Source organism: Astatotilapia calliptera, chromosome 19, assembly GCF_964374335.1.
Source record: "Astatotilapia calliptera chromosome 19, fAstCal68.1, whole genome shotgun sequence".
In the NCBI taxonomy this organism is placed as follows: Eukaryota; Metazoa; Chordata; class Actinopteri; order Cichliformes; family Cichlidae; genus Astatotilapia; species Astatotilapia calliptera.
Window position 1 is genome coordinate 14,440,753 of NC_137440.1, and position 24,740 is coordinate 14,465,492.

A 24,740-nucleotide genomic window follows, 5' to 3' on the forward strand; every position below is an offset into this window, starting at 1 on the left:
ATTCAGGGCAGTTTATCTTTGCATTAAAGAGTCAAACTTCTGATTTGAATCAAGCTCCCCCTCACCTACCACTGCTCTAACGTTCATTCTCCCCACCTGGTTTGCTTAATTTCATGCTGTAGAGTTTGACAACCTGAAATGACATTGCCGCGCTGCTCCCTTTGCCATCACTTCCCCTCTGTTGTCCATTTCAGTGAAGTCTTTAGAACCCATCTCTGCTCATTTCAGCTGCATTTTGTTTTGCTTTCAAAGACTCCTCTGGGCTTTATACTCTATCACCTGCACAATGTTCTATCTATTTTGCCCTAATGCATTTCTATCATTTTTACTGTACATGTGACTAAAGTGAATTTGCAGTAACAGAGATGGAGGGAGGCAGTGGGGGAGAAGGGGCGGGGGAGCTAATGATAGAATATGGGCCAGATGCAGGAAGAACTCCTGGAGATGCAGGGTTACGGACCTCACTGTTGAGAATGAAAAGAGATGAGGGTGGGAGGGCTCGCAGGCAGTCTGATATTCTCATATCGAATCTGGCTGTGGGCTTATGTCACACTTAATTCCTCGTCTCTCCTGTTGGTCCCTGCTGGAATAAGTCAATTCAAAAAGCTGTGAAATGATCTAATCAGTTTGAATCCTGTCATCATGAAAATCTAGAGTGTTTAAAAAGTGTTATAAAGTAATTCAATTCATTTTTAACCCAGTTGTATTTATACTCATAAGGTATAGCTGTTCGAGAACATAAATATCTCATCAGCCAATCACATGGTTGCAATGCAAAACATTTAAGCATAAAAACATCTGTGTTAGTTGATGACCTGCTGAAGTTCAAACTGAACATCAGAATGTGACACAAAGGTGATTTAAGTGACTTTGAATGTGGTGTGGCAGTTGATGCTAAATGGGCTCGTCTGGGTAGCTCAGAAATCTACTGGGATTTTCCCAAAGAACCATCTCTAGGGTTTACAGAGAATGGTCTGAGAGGAGAAGAGAAAACATCCAGTGAGCGGCACTTCTTAGTGAGAAAATACTTTCTTGATGCCAGCCGCCAGAGAAAAATGGCCACATTGCTGACCATTAAGCAAATGTAACTCATTGGAAACCAAGGTTTGCAGGAGAGCATCTCTAAATGTCAAACCTTGAAGTAGATGGGCTGCAGCAGCAGAAGACAACCACAGCGGTTGCCACTTCCGTCAGCCAAGAACAGGAAATTGAGCTCACCAAAATTCAACATTAGAAGACTGGAAAACCATTACCTGGTCTGATGAGTCTCAATGTCCCCTGCAACACTCAGATGGTGTAACCAACATGAAAGTGTGGATCCACCGTGTCTTGCATCAACAGTTCAGGCTGATGGGTTCAGTGTAATGGAATAAAAATATTTTCTTTGGGCCCATTAGCACCAACTGGGTATCATTTAAATACCACAGCCTACCTGAGTATTATTGCATCCCTTTACGACCACACAGTACCCATTTTCTGATGGCTGCTGATGGCTGGATAATGTGCACAAAGCTCAAATCTGGTTTCCTGCATCAGATCTCAATCAAACAGAGCACAGGCTGTGGTGGAACTGGAGATTCACATCATGCACATGCAAATCTGCAGCAACTGCAACGTTATCGTGTCAATGCCAAAGTCTCTGAGGACTGTTTTCAGCATCTTCTCGAATTTCTCACACAAAGAATTAAGCTACTTCTGAAGGCAGCCCAATACTAGCAAGTTGTGCCTAATAAAGTGTCTGCTGTTGTATATAGAGCCAGTTCACACCGGTAATAAATCTTTATTTGGTGTGGAGATTGTGCAGACTAGCTAACAAATTAATTATATTGTATATAACATGGGCACATCCATTAAAATGTAGCTGTTTAACATGACCCAGTGGTTTGAAGCTTAGGAGCTAATGCTAGCAGCAGCAGCTTGTAAACTCAGCTAGCATGATTCACTGTGATTAAACGGCATGCTTTATTGTTGGGAATGTTGGGATTAACTTGGTTCTGAGAAAAGCCTCATGTGTATTGTTAGTGTAGTCCAGAATTTTGGCACTTGAATTTTTATTGAATTTAAAGTTACTTTAAAAATTAAAAGGGTTCACTGAGTTCCTACTAACCTACAAGCAGCTAACAAGTTTAGAGAATTAAAAACTTTGGATGGTGCAACATAATGTTGAGGCTGTTTCTACCCAGGAGAAACACTGAATACTGAAACTTCTCATAAGTTCTCATTAGCTAAGCTCGGAAAAATTCACAGGTGCAGGAAAATATCACTCTTTGCACTAAAGTGTAAATGAACGCACCACTTTATAAAAAGCTGCTTCTACAAACTGTGCTCATAAACAATATAGAATACACAGTGTTGGGTAAGTTACTTTAAAATAGTAACTTAGTTACATTACTAGTTACTTCTCTCAAAAGTAACTCAGTTACTTCAAGTTACTCATTACTTTCAAAGTAACTAGTTCCTAGGGAAAGTAACTTTGGTTTTACTCAGAATTCTCTTGTTAATGTGTTTCTTCCATAACTTTGCCAGTCTTCTAGCTTGCTTACTTGCCACAAGTGCACTGTGCCACCTACCAATAGAAAGGAAAATATAATGTATAATGTATAATGCATATTTCCACGAGAGAAATCCCACGCCTGGACCGTCATTGACTGCTGCCATGATTCTAGCCTACGTCACAGAGTCATGTGCGCCTTTTACATGCAACACAAAAAATGCAGTCGTGGTGCTTTCGATTGTACTCAGAACTCAGAAATTCTGCCTTCTGAATAGGAAGATGTAGGCAACACCAGACTGCAGATGAGCTGCATACAGGGCTGGACTGGGACAGAAAATTGGCCCGGGCATTTTGACTAGAGACCGGCCCACCATTATAGGAAAAATCATAAAGCCTTTGAATGAAAATAAACACTGTTGTGACAGTGATGTACACTGTTCTGATGGTATATATATGTATCAATCTGTCAATCGTTTGTTGTAAGACTCATAATTATTTTTTAAAAGCTAGACATTTTAAATGAGAATAAGAAAGAAAAGTATTTCTTTGTGCCCTCCTTTCCCTGTTAATGCCCTACATGCCCCCCTGGCAACACTTTGCTAGATCCGCACCTGCACAGTTACCAGCTGTCAGCTACCTAAAAAAGGATCCTGGTGTTATTTGTCTCTCAGAAACAGTTCATAACTTCCCTTCAACTCATTCATGTCACCTAAAAGGTAAACCTGTTTCTCCATCACAGCTCTGATGATCCAGTAAGGACATCTCCTGGTTTCATCTTCATGTTTCCCTCTCACCAGATAACCAAACCATATCATGACCAGCAGGTTTACAGCTGTGGCTCCAGCAAACATCAGCTGATACGAGAAATTAATATTAAATAAATTCTAACAATAGCTGATCAAGCTTAAATGTGCTGCTGTTGTTTACCGCGACATCGGCTGGTTTCCTCTTTCGGCGCAAAGTGAGCGATAAACAAACAAGAGAGCCGATCAGCTGATCATTGATCAGTTTTCATGATTGAAGTAGAAACAGGAGAGGGAGGGGGGAGAATGAAAGAAGAAGAGGCAGCTGTGCAGCAAAGACACAGAATAACTCCAGCTTTGTGTCTTTTTCATTGTAGCTGAATTACGGGACAAACTGTTCCTTTTCACCTCAATAAGAAACGCGTAATATTTTCTCTGAATACCAGGCGGGACGGTTGCAACTCTAATAACTTATGAACAAAATAAAGTTCAACATCATTAACGTCATAGCACCACCCAGCTGTATAGAAACTCCGTCATGCTAGCTAGCACGCAGTACGGAAAAAGTCAGAATAACGAAAATAAACTCCACCTAAACTTGGTTTATATCTGACCCAGAGAGACTGCAGGTCATAACTTCTTACCTGAAGTTCAGTTCACACTTGGACCGGCGGTCTCTTTTCCTTCTGCGTCCCCTTTCCTTCATCCACCTGCTGGCCTCCACCACTTGCTAATGTTACTGAATCTGTGGAAGCTCCGTGATAGCCACCACACGAAGTAACGAGTAACGACCCTATCTAAATCCCAGTAACGACTAATGCGTTCCTGATTTTGGCATAATAACTAGTTACCGTGCTCGTTACCACAATAATAACGTAGTTACTGTAACGCGTTACTTAATAACGCGTTAGTCCCAACCCTGAGAATACATATCGTGGAAGTGTCTAATGTCAGCCTCCCTCTGTGTTTGTGACAGTGCCAGAGGAAGGTTGCCCACACTAACCTGAAGAACTCTTTGTGCTTTCCCCCCCAATTTTACTGGCATCTCTTGCAAGAGTGTCCTCCAGAGACCTGCCTGTTGCAATGTTTTCTCATTTCTCAATGGAAAGGATGTGCACCATTATTTGCTCCTGACATTGCTGAGAGCTGAGCGCATTTATATATAGCAGCAAGAATGGCAGATACTTCTAAACATTTTGACTTTTAGCACCTCAGAGGTGTTTTCATTCAATCGTCACAACAATCTGCAATGCTACAATATGTGTAAAGTATACACTGACTTGCATTAAGGCAATAAAATATTATACATTAAGTTTGCAGGATGGAACTACAGTGAGATCATTATTGGCATGAATGGAAGAACAGCTATCGATTATTGGTTCCTGTTGTCTGGTTTAAACTATGTAAGCATTCCTGAAAATGTTTCACTGTAGAAAAGGAGGAACTTGAATTTTACCCATCACTAGTTTGCGCATGGAAATTACTTGAAAGCTTCACAGTTGGTATTAAATTAACCCCTTACAACATTCAGAATGCAGTATGTCACAAAACTTTGTAGCATCTTCTAGCTCACCATGGCAACATTTTTGTATATACCTATTTAGGTTGTGCCTATACGCAGGTCTTGTTTAATAAGTGAACAATCTCTTGGAAGAACGTGGGCTGTCAAATCACAACAACGTATGTTACACACCACGTATTCTGAGTAATTTCCTAAATAATACAGTTATACAGTCCCAATTACTACAGTAGTGAAAAGGTTACCAAGATGCTATAAATTACACTCACCTGACACTTCATTAGGTACATATCGTTAGTACTGGGTTGGGCCCTCTTTTCTCTTCCAGAGCTGCTTAAATTCTTCGTATCATAAAATCAAGAAGGTGTTGGAAACATTCTTCAGAGATTTTGGTTTTTGGCTGCTGCAGATGTATCAGCGGCACGTTCATGATGCAAATCCCACCAAAATCCCAAAGGTGCTATATAAGATCTAAGACTAGGATGTGGAAACTGTGAGTGTGGACTGCTTAGTACAGTGAACTCTATGTCGTGTTAAAGAAACCACCTTGAAATGATCCTAACTCAGTGACATGTTCTGTTATTCCCCTGCAAGATAGCAGACATGAGCAACAATAATAATCAGGTAGGCTGTGGCATTTAAATGATGCTTAGTTGGTCCTAAGAGGCCCAATTTGTGCCAAGAAACGATCCCACACACCTTTACATGATTTTTTCTTTTTCTGGGCCATCCTGTGTGAACCCCAGAGGTGGTTATGGAGTTTCCAACATCCTCCTAGAAACTCTTCTGGTCACTTTGACCAATTCTACATATGTAAAAGCATTGAGTTGGTGCCAGTTTACTCGTGTATTCAGTTGGATATTTGAGTTTCAAAGCAGTTTAACAAAGTAGGTAAATCTAAAGGTTGTTTTTTATCTAAACAGAAGAAACCGGCTGTATGCCAAAACTACCCCAAAGCTAATATCGCTATGAACAAATGAACACATAATGATGAAGTGTAAGAGGATAAAAAACTACAGACAATCAAATTTCTTCATGAATAATATATTAGTCTTTAAAATGCCACACAGCACAGCTCAATGATGTTTTTTTTTGCCTGCACTTCCTATACTAATGGCAACCCATGCACACACAGAACACCCACTACAAGCTGGACCCATGTCCAACTGTGTGTGTTTGTGTGTATACAGCGTAGGTTGACACCAATAGTGTATATTGATTTTCTGATAAATGGCCCCGATGCTGCAGGCTTTCATTAAGAATCAGCTTCTACTGTTGTCTACACTAACAGATATGATGCGGTTTGATTGATCACATACTTTAAAGCTGATCAATACTACACTGGTTGTCTGTGGGAGGGTCATAACCTTAATGGACCTAAATTACACGAAGATGATGTTTTTATGATCCCTTTATTTATTAGGACTGAGGATTACTGACTATTGTGGATCATCCCAATTATTATTACGGTTATTATGATCATGCCAGTGGTTATTCTTATTACTTTTGCTTTCTGTGCTAAATTCTAATACTAAAATTAATTCATCTTTACCTTCGTTTCTCGAGGAAAGTCACGAATCCCCTCATTTCCCTTTCATATTCACACATTAATTTTTGATATTGAATACCTGCAGAAAGTAATAGCTGTTGGCAGCTTTGAGACATATTAGACTTCAGCACAGAGAAACTCGTGTGGTTGCAGCCCTTGTGTGTATTTATGTGCAAGAGGAGGTGCAAAAAAAGCCCATGCAGGAGGAGGTGCAATATACACCTGAGCAAAAAATAGGCTCTTTGAGTGTTGCAGCATAATACTGCTCCTGCGAATTAACCACGCATCACTGTTACATTTTAATCGTGCACTGGAGACGGGGAACCTTGAGTTTGTTGAAACTGACGCCTACAGAAACCAGCATCTGCAATGCTAATCACACTCCAGCAAAAGGGCCCCACACACTGGCCTCGTCTTGCCTGTCAAACAAAAAATTCGTCTCCAATAACAACCGAGCACTCTGGAGCTCGCTGCATCGCTAATGTGTTGCTTAATATGAAAAGAGTCCTCACTGTCCTCTTGCTTTGGACACATCTATATTCAGAAGAGGAGTGGGAAGTCATGGCTCTTGTCATTATTCGCTGATTTATCTGGGACTCCTTGGATTAGACAACTATTTTATACACCGTTTAATAAAGTTAGTTCTTCTCAAAGTACTTTAAGATCGAGTGTGATTATTTCTGATATGGAGCCATTTAGCACAGGGTAGTTAAAAAAAAAAAAGTAAACTAATTTGTGTTTTATCGCATCTCTCTGACTAAACATTTGGGGGCTTTTATCTGGTTTCCACTTGTTATAGCCATTTCCTTTTTTTCTTAAGAAAAGTTACATAAAATTCTCATATTCTACACCTTTGCGTCTGCTAGGCACCCTTTTAAAATATACTGTATTATTAATGATATGAACATAAATGCCACGTTGCTTTATCCTTTCTAGATTTATAATCTTGCCACTGGGGCTAAACGTTAGTGCTTAAACTCAAATTTAAGAATATATTTTGCTATGAAGATATTAATAGAAAACAGCAAGAAGACTTATTTAACTTGACATATCTTCTTCCTTTTCCAGTCAGATTAAGTGAGAGGAGAGTCTTCCTCCCTGACTGTGAAACACAGTGAACATGAAACAAACTCCAACATTATAGAGCAACCTGCACAAAAGGACCTAAGTTAATTATATTACTCAAATAAAAAGAATTATTTATTGAAGTCCATGAAACTTCTTCTATAAGCATTCTGTATATGACAATTCAGAAGCTGAAACATTTGCTTTTTATTGTAGTGTTACTGGGAAACCTTATTGACCTTATTACATGTAAAACCCTGGAAATTTAAAGTCTTAATATAATTCATGTGTGTGTTAGTTGGAGGCTCTGACATCTGGGATTGAAAAGTGGCAACTGAACAATATTTAATCAATTATTAATGGTGTAGATAAAACTGATTCACATGGTAATTATTAAGTAATTAAAGTTTCTGTCTGCAAATCTGCCTTGCATTAATAATGTTGCCTTTCAGCAGCCATCTGTTGCTTTAGGTTGTCATAATGGGTTATTTCAGAATGATCAGTTTAACGTGCACTAATATCCTGAGAATGTGTTTGACACCTATGGGGTGTATTGATTTTCTGACAAACTGTACACATACTGCAGGCTCTCATTAAGAATCACCGTGATTAACTACACAATTACTTTAAAATTCCTCAATAGTAACCCGGTTGGCTGTGGAAAGGTTGAAACCTGAGCACGTCGCAGTAACAGATCACCTGGTAGCTGGATAATAACAATGAATATAATTTTTAATGGTTTTTTTTTATCACTGTGGATTATCTCTAAAAGAGCACATCAATGGGAAGGGCAAAGACGTTTTTGCTAATGGAAATGATTTTACTCTCATTCAGCTCAGTCTCTGAGTTATTGTTACTTTGGGAAGTACAATAAATGGGCTCTCGGTGAAAATGACATTTAAACTTCCACGTGGATGATATTTAATTCAGATTCAAGATGAAACAAAAAAAAAAATCTCCTGCTTCTCCATGATGAGAGATTTTGAGAACAAAACACATTAGACCTTCAACTGACCAAGTGACCTCTTTTATGATGCCAGTTATACATTCATGTGCACTGTTATTATATTTCTAATCATAAAAATTCCTGCTATAATGAATCAAATTGTCTACTTTTCTTTTAGCAACCAGATTAGACAGACAGGCCCTGCCATTAGGGATATTTGTATATTTTTGTAGTGCACTTATCCAAAAACTGGTACTGATCTGTGTGCAGATGAACAGTTGGTGGCTTTTGGAGGCAGGTGCGATACATCCCCTTCTAAATCAGCCAAGTATGGCGTAAAGATCTGGTGTAACAGTGATGCCAAAACTCCTTTTCTGCAAAAATTATTTTTAAACTATAATCGAAACCATAACTGATTAGATAAAAGTATTTTTAGTATAAATGTCATTGGAAACCGCAGACAGGTCCATAACTAAATGGTCAGTGACGTAATTTTTGTCATTTTTCCACAGTCGATTTTAAACGATATAACCAAGATGTGATTAAAGTGAAGACTTTCACCCTTAAGTGGTTTAATTAAGTATTGCAATAAATGCGGAGGAATTACAGAAGCACCAAAGTAATGGGCCAGACTAAGATAATGTTAAATATATGGATTTAATAATTGGATGAAAATCATTTGTAGCTAATGACTGCCTGAAGTCTAAAACCTGTGGACATTACTAACTTCTGTAATCCCCTCTTTTAAATACTCTGGCAGGCCTTTACTGCACCCACCTTCACTTCCTGCTTATTTGTGGTTCAGTCACTGTAAAGCCGCTGTATGGGGCTGAGGTCAGGTCACTGACGTGGTCATTGAAGAATATTCACTTTCTTTGCCTCTTGGGCTGATTTTTCTTTGGCATGCTTTCAGTTATTATCCATTTGCACTGAACATAGAGTACCTTCTACTTTTATCAGCAGTCACATCATCAGTAAAAATTTGTGACCCTGTCAGCCTTGCAGGCTAACACAACATTCACGCCATCTTGAATAAGCAAATGCTTCAGCCAATACCTTTTGATTAGCCTTGTCTCATGCTTTCTTGCTTTGTGGTAGATTTTTGTTCTGTATTCATTGATATATTTGAATGCTAATCAATAAAATCAAATCAATCAAACATCATGTTTGAACGATGATGTAATATGCTTGGAATGATGAGCTGCTTCTTTCCATCTCCACACTTTTTAATTCCCATCATTCTGGTACAAATTAATCTCGGTTTAACCTGTAAAAATAATTTCATTCAGAACTGTGATGCGTCAGTCAGCAAGTTGGCATACAGACTGCAGCAGTCAGGGATTAAACCTGCAATTAATAGATCACATGCTCTGCCTCCTCAGCTACAGCCACACCAAGCTCTCAGGCTTTTTAGTGAGCTGGTCAATTCATTCCTTATCCCGAAAAGTTGATTCATCTGGTCGCAGCGTTTTCATTGCATTTCGTCACTCATCCAAGTGACTGCAGGTCATTTGCACAATGACTGAAACTAGCATCACTGGCAAACAAAGGGCTGTGAGGTCAGTTTCTTTATCATTTATATTGCAAATTGTCATAACAATTGATCAACACTCACTGATCAAAGACCATTGATCAGTGGCCAGTGGAATAGCTGCAATCAAAGGAGTGTTTGGAATTTCTTTTCCTGGATGACTGAGCATGCATCAAGACAAATTCATTCCCTACTTTTAAAACAGCCACTGAATGTTTTTTGCTTTCTCACTGATGGGCTTAGTTTATTACTTTTTTGCCTAATTATGGCCGCTTGCATGAAGTTGCTACCAAATGCGAGTAATACATTTAAAATCATAATAAGATTTTAATCTACTTAATTTATGGCCTCACATGGCCATGAAACTGCTTCTCAATCAACTGTTAATTTTGAGCTTTAATGGAATCTGGTCAAATAAAATTTACTTGATTCGTTCATTGGTATATATATTCACTTTTAAATATCTCTCTTTATAAATATTTTATACACTTCCTTGTATTTCTCTCAAAATTATTGCTTCATGTTTATGATGCCAAAGAATATTTTTTCGCCTGTACTTAGACTAAGACAGACGTTTTGGTAATAAATGGTGAGATGCATTTTTAATTATTATCATCATTTAAATCTGGAGGATCAAGAAAAATGGGCTGACTTTTGCATGCTTAAGGATGGAGGGAAATCAGCCACATCATATCTGTAGGTGTAACTTTGTGATTGCACTGTAATCTATTTTAGTTTCTAATGTTATATTTTATTTTGTTTTTTCTTCTGTCCTTGGTTTGCATGTGCGCTTCTTTTTCTTTTTTTTGCCTTTTTGAAATCCCTTTTATGTTTTATTTATGTCTTTTATGTCTTGCCTTGCCTTAGATCTTGTTTCTCTTATTTTCTGTTAGATCACAAACAATAACAGAAAAAAATCCTTGTCACACTTGTTGCAGCAGCATGTAATCAATCCCTATATTCTTCCATTTGGTTTAAGTTGGATTTCTAATGTAATCCAACTAATGCCAATAAAGGGAATCAGTACATGTAAGACAGAGCTTAACAGTCAGTGCATAAAACCCAAACACTGGCATTGCTTTTCTCCATTATCGGCACCATCTGAGGGAAATAAAGGTGCCAAGAATCAGCCAGGCGGTTTGTGTGCAGCTACGCGGGTGGGATGTTAACTCATTAGTTTGCGCACCCACAATGAGGGACAAAAACAGGGGGGGCTGAGCTTGATTGGTAAGGCTGTGGAGGTCAAGAATACAGTCATGGTAAGTATGACCAGCTGTGGATTACATTGAGGCAGCGTGAAGGTTGATTGGGAGTTAAGTCAGGAGAAAACGGTGGTGGCGCGGTGATTTCCTCAGATGAGTTTTGTGCACTTGGTTATTACCCAGAAATCCTCCCATGTGACACAAGACACAGACACGGCAAGCCTTGAAATTTCCTTGCAAGGGAACAGAGTTAGAGATGTGAGAAAGGGAAAGGGAAAAGGAAGCCTGTCAGGGTTGGAGAAAATAAACAGTAGAAGGTTGATAGGGTGGTAGGGGAAGACAGAGGGGCGGAGGCAATCCCACCTTACCCCCCCCCCCCCCCCCCATTAGCTTATCTCATTCCCCCCCCAACCCTTAACAAGGGATAGTTTTCTCCTCGTCTCATCTTTCTCTCTCCCTCTCTCTATCTCCCGGGACCAAACACACCCCTGACAGGTTGCCATGGAAACGCCTCACACACACAAATGCCCACACACTCACCCACACTCTCTCTCTCTCAGAGACACACGCTCAGCATCACTCTCTCTCGATCTTGCAGCGGTAACGCCTGTATCCCCCCTCCAACCCCTCCATTAGCATCCCTCTTGCTTGGATACAGCAGGGCAGCACTGGCCGAAAGCCCTGAGGTACAGCAGAGTCCTCCGTGCACCTAAATTCATTTGTTACAAGAAAACTTCTAAAAACCATACTTTGGTGAGCACACTGAACAAATGCTTACATGCTGTGGCCTTGGATTTTGGAACGCAAAAGTATTGTTCCCTTTTTAAAAAAAAAAAGTAATTAAAAAAAGGCTTACAAATGCATTTCTGGTTATTTCCCCTGAACTATGCTCTCTATTATGAAGATAACAATGGCCAGATTCAATTTGCACACAATTACTGTAGCCATGCCATCCTCAATTAATGCCCACGGAAGTCAGAGAAGAGCCAGTAGCTGGAGAGTCCCTTGGCTGAGCATAACTCATTTATAATTCAGTCTTATTTCTCGTACTTAAGGTCAGAACAGGAGCGTGTAAAGTGAGGGTTTTTTGCAAACACTCATCCGCATGAAGGGATATCTACACTATATCTCATCCCCGCAGGCTTTTAGGGATCCTGGTCCACTCTGAGGGGGGTACAAAAAAAGAACTGTGTTCCTCAGTGCGTTCCTCTGCTGCAGGGCCACACTGACTCACAGCAGAACACCAGCTTCATACAGAGCTTGTGTCATCCCCCGCCGTGCAGCACAGGAGGGTTTTTATCTCTCCACCTTGTCAAGTGTGTTGGTGTCATCATGTCAGACAGTGTATAGATGCGATCTCTTTGCTGCAACAATCTCAAGTGGGGGGGAAAGAAGTCACATCCACAGGCGTCACCATTCATGCAGGCGGTGGATTGTCTTTTAAAATTTATGTATATATATTTTTTATATTTTATATTGAGTTTTCAGTCATACGGTATGATACATAAAGTGTGATCACAATCCAGCATCCTTTCTTCCCTCAACACCTACATCCCTCCCAAAACAGAGGCAGAGCTTTTATCTCCATTCACCACCACAGACCTCATGGGGACCTCATCAGCTCTCCTGTTCGCATTTATTTATTTACTTATTTGAATAACTTGCATCCTTCCCCCCTGAAAATATTCTCACACCTCCTGCCCGGAGAGGGACTACGCCTATAGTCTGCTGATGAAACCAAGTGTCAATATCTTTTCTTTTTTTTCGCGAGTTATCGCCCAGTTGATGAGTGAGTCGGGAAGGGTTTTGTTCATGTCCGTCACGGATTGAAGTGAAATATGAATTTGAGCTTAAAAAATATAAATATATATGTCTCTCTCTCTTATATATATATATATATATATATATATATATATATATATATCAGTGTTACAACAATTTAATGGTCGATGAAGTATCACGAGTCTTACCTTTTACCTGCTCCGCCACATGCCAAAATCCACCTTCACGTTTTACATCACTGAGTGGGAGTCCGAGGCGCGCACACTCTTAACACAGACTTGCACAGACTGTGAATGCAATCCTCTCTCTGAGTTGGTCTCCTTCCACTCTGGCTTCCATGGAAAAACGACCTTAAAATAGCAGACTTTTTTTCGTTTTTTTTAATGTGGTTTCCTCTCCGGTTATCACGCAGCTCAGTGTTTCTGAAGTCGGCTCCAGGTTTAACGAAGCATCGGCACCGCGCTGGATCACGGCGCGCGGAGAGAGAGAGCGAGAGAGATGCGTCAAGCCAGCAGCGTGTACAGAGTGGCATTAAATGTTGGCCTTCAGAGTAAAAGCCTGAAAAGTGCTCTCTGATGTACAGTTGTGCCAAACAGCTGTCATTTAGTTTGGCTGAATGGTGAATACATTTATAGGTCAGCAATCTGAAGCAGTTTAGTCTCGACTTAGATCGTTATTGATCTGGATCAGTAAAATGTACAGGATAGTTTATTAGATACACCTTTTCAGCCTTTTCAGTCTTTGAAAATGCTGAAATTTTTTGTGATGTGGTTTCAACAAGGTGCCAGAAACATTTTGGTTCATATTGATGACATTGCAGAGTTTTGGTAGGTTTGTCTTTGCATATACATTATGTAAATCTCCCATTCCATTCCATCCCAAAGATGCTCATTTGACATTTTCTATATTTTCATGTTCAAGGAACCAGTTTGGGATGATTTGAACTTTTTGACGTGGAGAGATATACTGCCTGAATGAACTTTCATAAGATGGGGATGTGTTGAGGGATGCAACAAAACTCCAATGGGCCAAAGACATGTTCTTCAGAGGTGCTCATCTGCACGACTTGGTTGTCCTAAATGATAATTTTACTTACTCATCCCTTCCTGTCAGCTTGGCCAAGTCACGTATATCATCTTTATTTCTCAGTCTGATACACACTTTGAATTTCAACAGCTCGATTTGACCTTGTCTATATGACTAAATCGATTTAGTTTCTGCCACTGAGAACATAATCAGCTGTACCTAATAAAGTGGCCAGTGAACGTACATATTCAATGTACAAAAGACAGATTTTATTACAACGTCCTTCCAAAGAAGCAGCTTTTATTTGAACCTGTGGTGGTTTTAATCTTGTTCATCTAAAGCCAATTTGCAGTCTTGGTTCAGCTGTTATTAAAATGGATCTCGTTTACAGTTGACTTAGTAGCATTGTGATGGCGGGAAGCATTGCATTAGTGCTAAGTGGCCAGATGATAATCTGGGTAATCACAGAGGATGTTTCTGCCATCACCAGTGTGTGAATGGGTGGATGACTGGATATGTAAAGCGCTTTGGGGTCCTTAGGGACTAGTAAAGCGCTATATAAATACAGGCCATTTACCAGGCCATTTACCATTCTGGGTGCAAGACTTAAGGAGGCAGTGCATGGAGGTATAAAGCACACGGTGGAAACTCCAACTTTGTTTTCAAAGCAAGATCAGGCAGATGAAACAGAGCACAGCACCAAATTAAACTTTGTTTAGTGAGAAGAAGTCCCACAAAGTGGAAACTGTTGCCTTGTACAAGATGGCATGATAGATAAAGAATATTTTAATAAATAATGCGAGACTCCATTCAGCAAAAGTCAAGTCAAAAGAATGCTGTGTCCTAGTGGTCTCAAAGGGTGAGGAGGCCTCTTCTGAAAAGCTAAAACAAGGCTTAAGGTGGACTAAGATATGCACATAGTGGATAATGGAAAAGGACAGTATGTTTTCCATCATATAGACACTACTATGTGCAGCTATTTGTCTACTCCAAGGAAGTTATAATAAGAAGTGATTGTGGAAGCTATAAACAACAGTGTATGTCAGATAACCCCCCCCCCCATCCCTCCGTTTCCCACCTTAAAAGAGAAAAAACACTTTACTTATCCTCTTATCCAGCATAGAAGATCAAATTGAAATAATGCATTGAATGAGGGAATTATTGATAAAGTGCTTAAACACTTGGAAAAGCTCTTTGCTTTCTATCAGCTGGGCTTTTCTTATCAAAGCTATGGTGGAAGTGAGATGTTACGATCTGTTTTCTTTTACGTGAAACATAATAGTGGTAATGATGCAATATAATATGCTTAAACATCAACCTGTCATGTTAGAGGTTAAAATCAAAATTGGACTCATTTATAAATCCAGGATATTATCAGGTATTAAAAATAAATGTTGTGATTCCAGCTTTTAAATAGTAAAAATACATTTTATGATATGAAGAATTAAAGAAGGATTTATTAATTCATCCAAATATTTCATTCTTTGGGCACTCAACAGAAGAAGATGGAAAAGAAGAGGCACGATGATGACGATGATGATGACTCATTCTTGATGAATCAGATCAGAATGTCACATTAGCATCAACTCCAAAGCTTTCTACACAACAGGCACTAATCAATGCTCCAATCAATTTCTGTTGAAGCAAACAAACCTTTACATCACAGGTGGATGATGCTGAGACTCCTACATAAGCTTATCAGGGTTTTAAGAAGTCAAGAGCAACAGCGTGCCTCTTGGATGATCCTCACACCTGGAATGAACAGTAATAATTTTTTCCTCATATGATTTAATTTTGAAAGTTTTTACAGGAAGTCCCATTTTATATTGCGCTTTCTTGCCGCTGGGTATGGTGGGACTTTAGTCTTCCAAGTTAATCATTTTGCTTTTACCAGAGAACAGCAGCTCACAGCATGGGACGAGAAAACGAGGAGCGCCTGTGGGATCTGTGTTTCTACCTCCGCTTCCCCCTTTTCCACTCATTTCTTCTTTCTTTGCTTTGCCCTGTGAGACTTTTAATCTGTAATCACCTTCTATCCATTCATGCCTTTACCTTTGTTATTCATACGCGCCACATTTCCCCTTATCATTCCCTCATTTTAATCTTTTGTGACACACTGTAGCTTAGTCACGGGGGACCCCGCCGACTCAGATGGTATAATGAAGATATGAAATAACTGTGAGTGTTTTCTTACACTACTATTCTTGCGAGGACAAAATGTTCCCACAAAAACTGTTTAAAAATTATATGTCACTATTTTGGGCCCAGGTGTACATTAAAAGTAAAGATTATATTTAGGACCAGATAAAGTAATTTATCTTCACTTAATGCTGAGCTTCACTTAATTTTACATTTATAGTTAATTAAATTTTAGCAAAACATGAATCTAAAAATAATAGTCATTATATTGGTTACATTTTATGTATTAGCATAGCAATTACAAAAGGCCATGCAAGACTCAAGTTCAACGATAAAACAAGAATAAGAACAAAGTGACTCAATGGTTAAGAAAACAAGAGTTTAACATCAAATTTAAAAAGGTAAAAGAATAAAATGATGGAAAGTTAAGAATGTCAAACATATAAAATAAAATTTATATGAAAGCGCTACCATATAAATGAGTCTTTAACAATGATATAAGAGAGAAGACTGATAAAGCGAGTTGGAGCTCCTCATGCAGGTCATTCCATCCCAAACTGCAAACACTTTATTGTCTTTTGTCTTTAAGTGTGAGGTAGGACTAGTGAGCAGACTTGTGCCGGAGGATCTCAGGCTGTGCACTGGTTGGTCTAGGACAGTAGTTTTAATATATATTCTGGAGTCCAGTCAGGAAAAGTAAGAGGTAACTGTCATGGTTGGTGCTGTGTGGCATGCAGGATGTAGGACCCAAATGCAGGACACTCAGATGGAGGAATAAACTCGAAGCGCAGCTTAAATGCTGGACAAAGTTTTCATAAGAAATAAACTTCACAAAAAGCAAACCAAAACCTGAATATGGACACTAGAAACTAAGAAACATGAATTAGGAAAAGTAACCAGGGCCAAGCAGAGAGCAACACAACAGTGAGGGTTCAATGCAACACAGAGCAAGGAAAACACAGGGCTTAAATACAGCTGGAGTAATCAGGGAATGGGAGACAGGAGGGGAACACAGCTGGGATTAATTAGACATAACAAGACAAAAGAAGCAAAACTAGAAACATTGACATGAGACAAGGGACCGTCAAAGTAAAACAGGAAGTATAACACAGAGACCTGACTGACCAGAGAGACAGAGGAAACAAGGAGACGAGACATGACACGAGGAGGAACATGAGAAAAGCAAAATAACAGAAACCAAAATCATAGAACAAAATCTATAACAAGCAGAACCAAAACCCATGAATAACAACAATCAAAGAATATACCTAAAACACACAAAAACACTGGGCCGCAGACTCAGTGTTACAGACAGTAACACCCTCAAATCAGCTCTAAATTAAATGGTCAGCCAGTGTAGAGTCAGTGTAGAGCAGTTTGGTTGAAATTTGTTGAAACACCATTACGATAATCAAACTGAGAGGAAATAAAAGCATGAATTATGACATTTCTCAGGTTTCAGGTGCTGGACTGGGTAACCTTTTTTTCCCCCCGGAAAAAACCCCAAAATAAAACTGACATACATTAATTAAACATTCTGCTTTTACACAAAAAATAAAAACAATCAGTGGAGAAAAGAGGGAAGGTAGAAACTTTTTTTCTACTTTTTCATTCTTTACATGGAATGATCCAGATGACCCAGTCTGTAAAGGTGTGCTCAGATGAAGTGAAAGTCACAATATTTAACTGTCAAAGTGTGGCTGAAGCGTCAGCCTAATATAGCAGTGCTTCTTACAGACATCTTCATCCTGACATACAAAGTTGCACAGTCGAAAGTAACAAAAAGAAAAAATGTTTACGATTTTTCACGTCGAAAGGTGATCAAACCTCTGTTTAAAATGATTATCATGTTACATATACATTCATTAAAAAAGCTTTTCTGGTCCTCGCTCACACCCTCATTTCTTTTCAATATCTCGCTGTGGCTATTTTACTTACTTTCAACTGCAAAGCAATTGCACAGGTTGCCCTGAGACTGCAATCAGCTTCAGACTGACTGCAAACACTCTGCAATCAATCTGAGTCAGTCAACAGAGATGAGTGCAGCTCATCAGTGATGTATTTCTTTACAGTAGGGGATTCAACTCAACTTGACAGCTGGTTGTATTCAGGTTATATTCCTATATAAAAGCAGGGGTGCCGAGCGCCTATGTCATTTTGCAGTTACATTGCTGTCCTGCAGCGACTCTGTCACTATTTGTGAAGGAATTTTGGTTTCAGATCTAAAGATGCAAATAGTCGATGTGAATTTCTGCTTAATGTGTATTTCTGTGTATGCAGATGATGACACATTTTCAGTTTTTGCTGGTGTATCACAGTAAATTGCCACATCATTTCAGACTGCATAGAATTGCTAACTTGAAGTCAGTCTGAGATAAAATGTCTTAATGCAATTTTAATCACCTGGTCTGTGAGTGGTCACCGACCAGCTTCCCATCTTTGAAACAATGTAAAAGTCAGCCGTCTCCAACCGCTGTTATCAAGACTGTGACTGTAGCATGAGGCAGCTTGGCTTCTCTCTAGCAACAAGTGTTTTTGCTAAGAGTTAGCTTAGCAAAAACAAACAGCCTGACCTGCTTATAAAAAAGGAACAAATTAATAATTCAATTTGCAAACAAAGAAGTGAAAAAAGAAAGTTTTGCTCAACATCCAGTGAATTGCTGAGTTTTGGAGGCGCTCCGAAAGCAGTAACCCTGAACAGTCACAATCTACCCGAGGTTCTATTTCACCTTTCAGGTCTGAAAATGGGGACTAACAGGAGTCAATGGAAGGTTCCCACAAGTACAGAAATACAAATTTATGCATGTGTGTCGCTGTGGGGAGGATGGCAGGAATATTGATTTCACTGTCTTCATTAGCATGTACCTGTGGGGCTAACGTCTCTATGGGGTACCGGCGAGACAAGCCAGCACTCCACTTCTCTCCCTGTGGTGAAAGACTGGCTTGCTACTTCCCTCCTGCGCCGCCTGACACTTTGGACTGAGAGCGAGACCAAAATAGAAACAGTAAAGACAGAACCGGAGACCAAAGAGGAGCAGACACAGTTCTGGCATCTATGGCAACCATGCTTCAAAAGAAATAAAGCACAATCTGAAACGTCTAGAGCCATTTACACTTTTTATTGCTCCATAATTTATTACACTTCCATTACTCGTGGTGTCAACATGAAATATTTCTGAGTTTTTTCTGTCGTAAAGTAGCTTTAATTACATTAACTTCCAACTTCTAATTTAGCGAGCTCTGTCACTGAACCTCAATTAAAAAGGGAAAAACAAAACAATCATGTTAAGTACAGGGCGGTAATCCCTCCATTAGCGTTTCTCAAGACAGTCCTTTGATTTAAGAGCTTATAGCAGGGTCCAGGAATTTAAATCAGCTTCAACTATGACAGTTTGTTCCCCACAGAAATAATTCATACAGATTAAGCTTGTGTATTTATTTATGCTGCCTTTATCTCTGTGTTGCCATGTGTCTAAAGCCTGCAGCATTATCACTTTGTTAGTGCGCTCTAAAGCATACAGTATGTTATGGTAGCATACATTATATAAATGAGCTGATGGTCTTTCTCGCTTTCATAGAACATTCATTTCTTCTGCAGTTTTGACCTCCGTTTTGTTTGCACAGCCTCAACAAAAAGCTGCCGTGTTTTCGTTTTTGATATTTTTATGCCATCACCGTGACTCCGGGGATGATAGGGGGCGGATGGTTAGCAGAGTAAGTCACTCAGATCAACACTTCAGTCCAAACTGAAATGTTTTAACAACTATTTGAGTGCTTACTTTGACATTTTTGTCCAGACGTGCATTGTTCCCAGAGGATGGAGCAGACTCACTCACTCAGAGTCACCATTAGGTTGACATTTCAGGTTTGGAGGGAAATATCTTTCCAACTATCAGACTGGATTGCCCTGCTGGAGTCATTCATGTTTCATTTGAAGTTCAAACATCCCTCCAGAAATAAAACGTTCATTTTTATGACAAATCCATTTAAGTTCTCATCTCTCTCGGAGCTGCACTTACCGTGTTTATTGGTAATTAACAAATGACCTACCAATTATCAACCTGTTGATCAATGCGAGCATGTAGCACACTGACAACATAATTTAGTTCAAGCATAGAAGCTTCCCCAGGCCTGTGCTCTTTATTGTAAGTGGTTTTTATTCCTTTTGCAACCATTTAAATAATAGATTTTTATGTCTGTGTCATGCTAACATTTGGCAGATCCCATTTGGGAAAACACAGCTATATTGTACATTAAACATTAAACAGGTAAACAGTGTGTATAGAATGCTTTTAATGCTTTGCCTTAAGACTAAATTTCCAATAAATTGTGCATGAGGTAGCAGAGTAAAGACTATAAATGTTGCATATAAAACTTGTTTGTGTATCATGCAGAGACTGAACAGAAAGTTTTAACTTGCTTGATCAATACATGATAAATAAAGACTTAACATTGTCATGGTAAATATTCATAAATGTGTACTCATGTCATTGCAGAATCCTTCAAAAATGTTGTGAATATGTTTTTAACTGACAGCAAATAGACTTGCTCTTTATTAAGGTACACCTGTTCAATTGTTCATTAATGCAAATATCTAATCAGCCAATCCAATGACCTGCTGAAGTTCAAGCATGGGGAAGAAAGGTGATTTAAGTGACTTTGAACCTGGCATGGTTGCTGATGGCCTGATCTGAGTTTTTCAGAAAGCGCTGATTTTTCTGCACGTTTAAAGAGAATGATCTGAAAGGAGAAAACATCCAGTAAGAGAAGAAGAAGAGTGTATCTGCATGCACGACGTGTTAAACCTTAAAGCAGATGGGCTTCAGCAGCAGGAGACCATACTGGGTGTGACTTCCTTCAGTGAAAAAGAAACTTTTTCTGGTCTAAAAAGTCTTGATTTATGATTCAAAATTTGGATAGCAGAAATTTAAACAACATATAAGCGTGGATCCATTCTGACTCCTGTCATCCATTTAGGATACTGATGGTGTAATGGTGTGGCCAATATTTTACTGGCGCTGTTTGAGCCATTTAGTACCAGACGAGCATTACTGTTGCTGACCATGTTGATCTCTTTGTGACCACAGCAGACCCATCCTCTGATGGATGCCTGCAGCAGGATGACACACCATGTCACAGAGCTCAAATCATCTCAGTCTTTTCTTGAACAAATGAGTTCACCGTACTCTGCTTCCACAGTCATGAATTAGAGTCATATGACAGATTCATATGTGCAGCTGACAAATCTGCAATTACTGTGTGATGCTATCATGTCGACATAGACTGAAATCTCTAAGTAAACTTTTCAGTACCTTGTTTAATCCATCTCATGAAGAGTTAAGGCAGCTAAAATCAAAGGAGAGCTTAACACAGTACTAGCAAGGTGTATCTAACAAAATAGCCAGCAAATGCAGATAAATCTGTAAATACAATCAATTTGCATTTTGACATTTTTGATTAATAAATAGGAAATATTTTTCCACTGTAATATCCCCAGTGATGAAAACATAGGGAATGTGACATTTTAATTTTCTTTCTTTCTAATCTGACTCAAAAGGTCAGATGAGGAGATTGTAAACTTAATTTGAGGGTGACAACCTATTTCATATACGCCAAGCAGACACAGCTGGATCCGAATGACACTAATTACGCATCATGAAGTAAAAGTCACTTTCACAATCGTCTAATTTGTTCTGAATTAATACTAATTTGTTTGGCTTTCCAGTTCTGCCCAGAACTCATTATAGAGTAGTTAAAAAGACACAAAAAACTCATGTAATGTAGGACTAAGTAAAATACATTGCATTTTAGTGAATATATTAAGGCAGCTTTTTGGTTACAACTAAATGGTTAAAAACTGGGAGGATGGGGACTGTATTATTTAAAGGGAGAGATTAAGAAAAAAAAAGCTTGGTACCTCTTGTGTAATTTAAAAGCATAAAAGTAATAAACCTTATTAAAAGATGTAAGGGGCTAAGTGACCGCCAAGTGCAGGATGTTTCCTTTTTCTCAACACAGCCTTCTTCCCGTGTCCCAGAGCCTGGTAGCAATGGAGCCTCAGGGTCACAAGCATCTGGTTTACATCATAAATGTCGCCCGCACTCATGCAGAGGTTGTGCAGAAAGGCAGAAACAACAGGGACAGAAGGCACACCATTTGGTCTCATCTCTGAGGCCTGAAAGAAAACAACCACGCCGTCTTGACTTCGCCATGCCAAAGGTATTCTGCGTCTGTGCCAGCCCTGGGACCAGGCTGCTTGTACAAGGTTGGTGTCATTATGGGGTACTGAGTACATGGATGTCATGTGGTATAAACAGGGTCATGCTTGAGCACACCAGTGCTGTGAACATTTCTTGGGCGGCTTTAAACATAGAAACTTTTCGGGGAGAAATTCATTCCTTCTCTGGTGCACATTTTGCAACTGTCAACACGAATCTCAAACTGCATGTAGTGAGGCATGAAGTGGGACAGTTATATAAACTTTACACCTTCCACAGGTCCATCTGCCCTGCACTGAGGTAGCTCATGCCTGACCAGTCTCTAGGTGATCATATGAACTACAGCGGGGTTGCATAAGGCCTTAGATATTAGGTTGTGTGACAGGTCACCCTTAAACAAACAGCAGCACCTCCAGCTGATGTGCTGCGCCACCGTTGTTGCAGTTCCCCAGAGACTGACTCAGCTTGTGCATTGCCACTGCTTAAAGGTCACGGTCTGAAGTAAACACCCAACACACAGATATTTTGGATCTTAATAGGACTTTCCTGAGTAAAAAAAGAAAAAAGAAGAAGAAAAAAAGCAATGTTATTTGACATTCAGTAACATCAAAATACTGTAGACTCATAGAAATTGTTTTAATGGGTGCAGAAGTGACCTTGTGGTTACTTTCTTTAACTTTGACATTTTGGGAAGAACTTTTATTTATTTATTTTTGGTCTCTTTTAAAGGTTATACAAGCGAGAGTTTGAACATTATAGCAGCAAACAAATCTGCCATATAAAGATACAGTAAAGTGAATTTGTCTTTAGTAGGCGATGAACACAGGCACACTCTCTCTTTCTGTGTTGTAATCCAAGTTTATCTGGTTTTGGTTTTGCAAATAAATGTCTAAAGGGATGAGAGTGAAAGTAAAAACGGGCTAGCAGAGAGCACTTTGGCAACGATCAGCCAGTCCCTCCCAAATAATTTAAACTTATGTGAACTTCTTTTATTTCATCTCCGTGTGAGAGTTGACTGCTGTGTCACACAAGCACATACACGAGGTGAAACAGAGAGCAGAGGAGAGCAGCCTAAAAGCAGGAAACACTCTCACCTGAAGCATGTAATAGGCTTCATTGTATTTTAAAATTGTAGTGCTCTTACTGTTTGAAAAAAAAAAAGTGAAGATGGGAATGGACACGGCCGATGTACATCGTCTGTTTTAGGTTGAGGTGTTAATGACATTAGGACATTGCCTTAACCTGTAAAGATGAGAAGACGGATCACACCATTATGTCTCTACAGTGAAAGGGAAGCCAGAGCCAAGAGATTACAAAGACAAGAGTGTAATGAGGCTCCAGACAGTAACTGCACCAAACCAAGATATAATGCCAGCAATTTACTCCCCAGTAAACTGGATTCAAATACACAAGATGTAAAAGGGTGATCTTAAACTGTGCTGGTAGGATTATTTGACCTTTGGATGTCTCCCTGCCACAATTTACAACCTCAGCATCCATCATGAATTGCTCCCCAAAGGCGACACTGTATCTGTGGTTTGACTGCAATGCCTTCAGGTGTCTGAGACTCAACATTAAGAGGAAATGATCTGAACTGTGGTGCATGCCAACTCGCCATCTCGTCCTAGCTCAGAACACGCTGAAAGTGGAGAAGCTTTTTGAACAAGTGCAATCGCATCACCTGGACGCTTTCCAGATGCGGTTGCTGTCAACTTTGTCCACTCACCGAGAATAAAAATCAAGTTGAAGGATGGCGGTTTTTGAGGTCCGACGCAAGAGACATCTTCAAAATTGTTCAGAAGTGGATGAAATGATGACCCTGAGTGTGAGACTAATCAAATTTCAAATGAGAATTTTATGGACTTGCTTTCATATCACAACTTAACAACAAAGACTTTTCTGTGATAAGGATCATCTAGGACAGATCTGAGACTTAATGAAACTCCTCATACCTACGTCACAGTCTGCGGTGATCTCCTGCTTTATTCCCTGCGAGGGGTATAAGGAAGCTGTGATGGGCATTAATGTAAAAGTGCCCTTGTTCTGAATATGAATAAGAAACATTAGGGGAAAGAGCTTAAGGGTGACATATACAGATAAATGATGTAATAAGGAAAAAACCAAATCACTGACTCCTACAGTGAGAAGATTCAACAGCTCTGTTATGCTGTGGGACCGTTTTACCTGCACGGTTTGAGTCCAGTTCTCCACTCACAGAACGAAGCATCACCTCAGATCTCAATCCCTATGAAAAGAACACCTATGTAAAAATGTAAAGATGCTTTAGACCATCATCAAGGTTTTAAGACCATCCTTTAAAAACATAGAAGAATAAATAACTTTATAAAAAGCACTTATGATACTGTATTTTTTACTAATACAGAATCTGCAAAAAGGGAAGGTTGTCTGAATTTAGGGGCTCATGTGTGGTTTGCACAGTAGGCATGAATATTAACCACTTTATCACCACCGAAGCCCCCTGCGACTTAAGAGCAGGGTGTGAAAGGAACACTGCAGTCTTCCTTC

The 24,740-nt window shown here is 39.4% G+C and overlaps 1 protein-coding gene across 1 annotated transcript in view; it reads right to left on the reverse strand.

Moving 5' to 3' along the window:
* lingo2b (leucine rich repeat and Ig domain containing 2b) overlaps positions 1-13,384 on the reverse strand; it is a 48,315-nt gene extending 34,931 nt beyond the window's left edge. Inside the window, exon 1 of the mRNA XM_026151981.2 lies at positions 13,020-13,384. The gene's annotated coding sequence lies outside the window, so the exon portion shown is untranslated. The remainder of the gene's footprint in view (positions 1-13,019) is intronic.
* Positions 13,385-24,740: the final 11,356 nt, after the last annotated feature.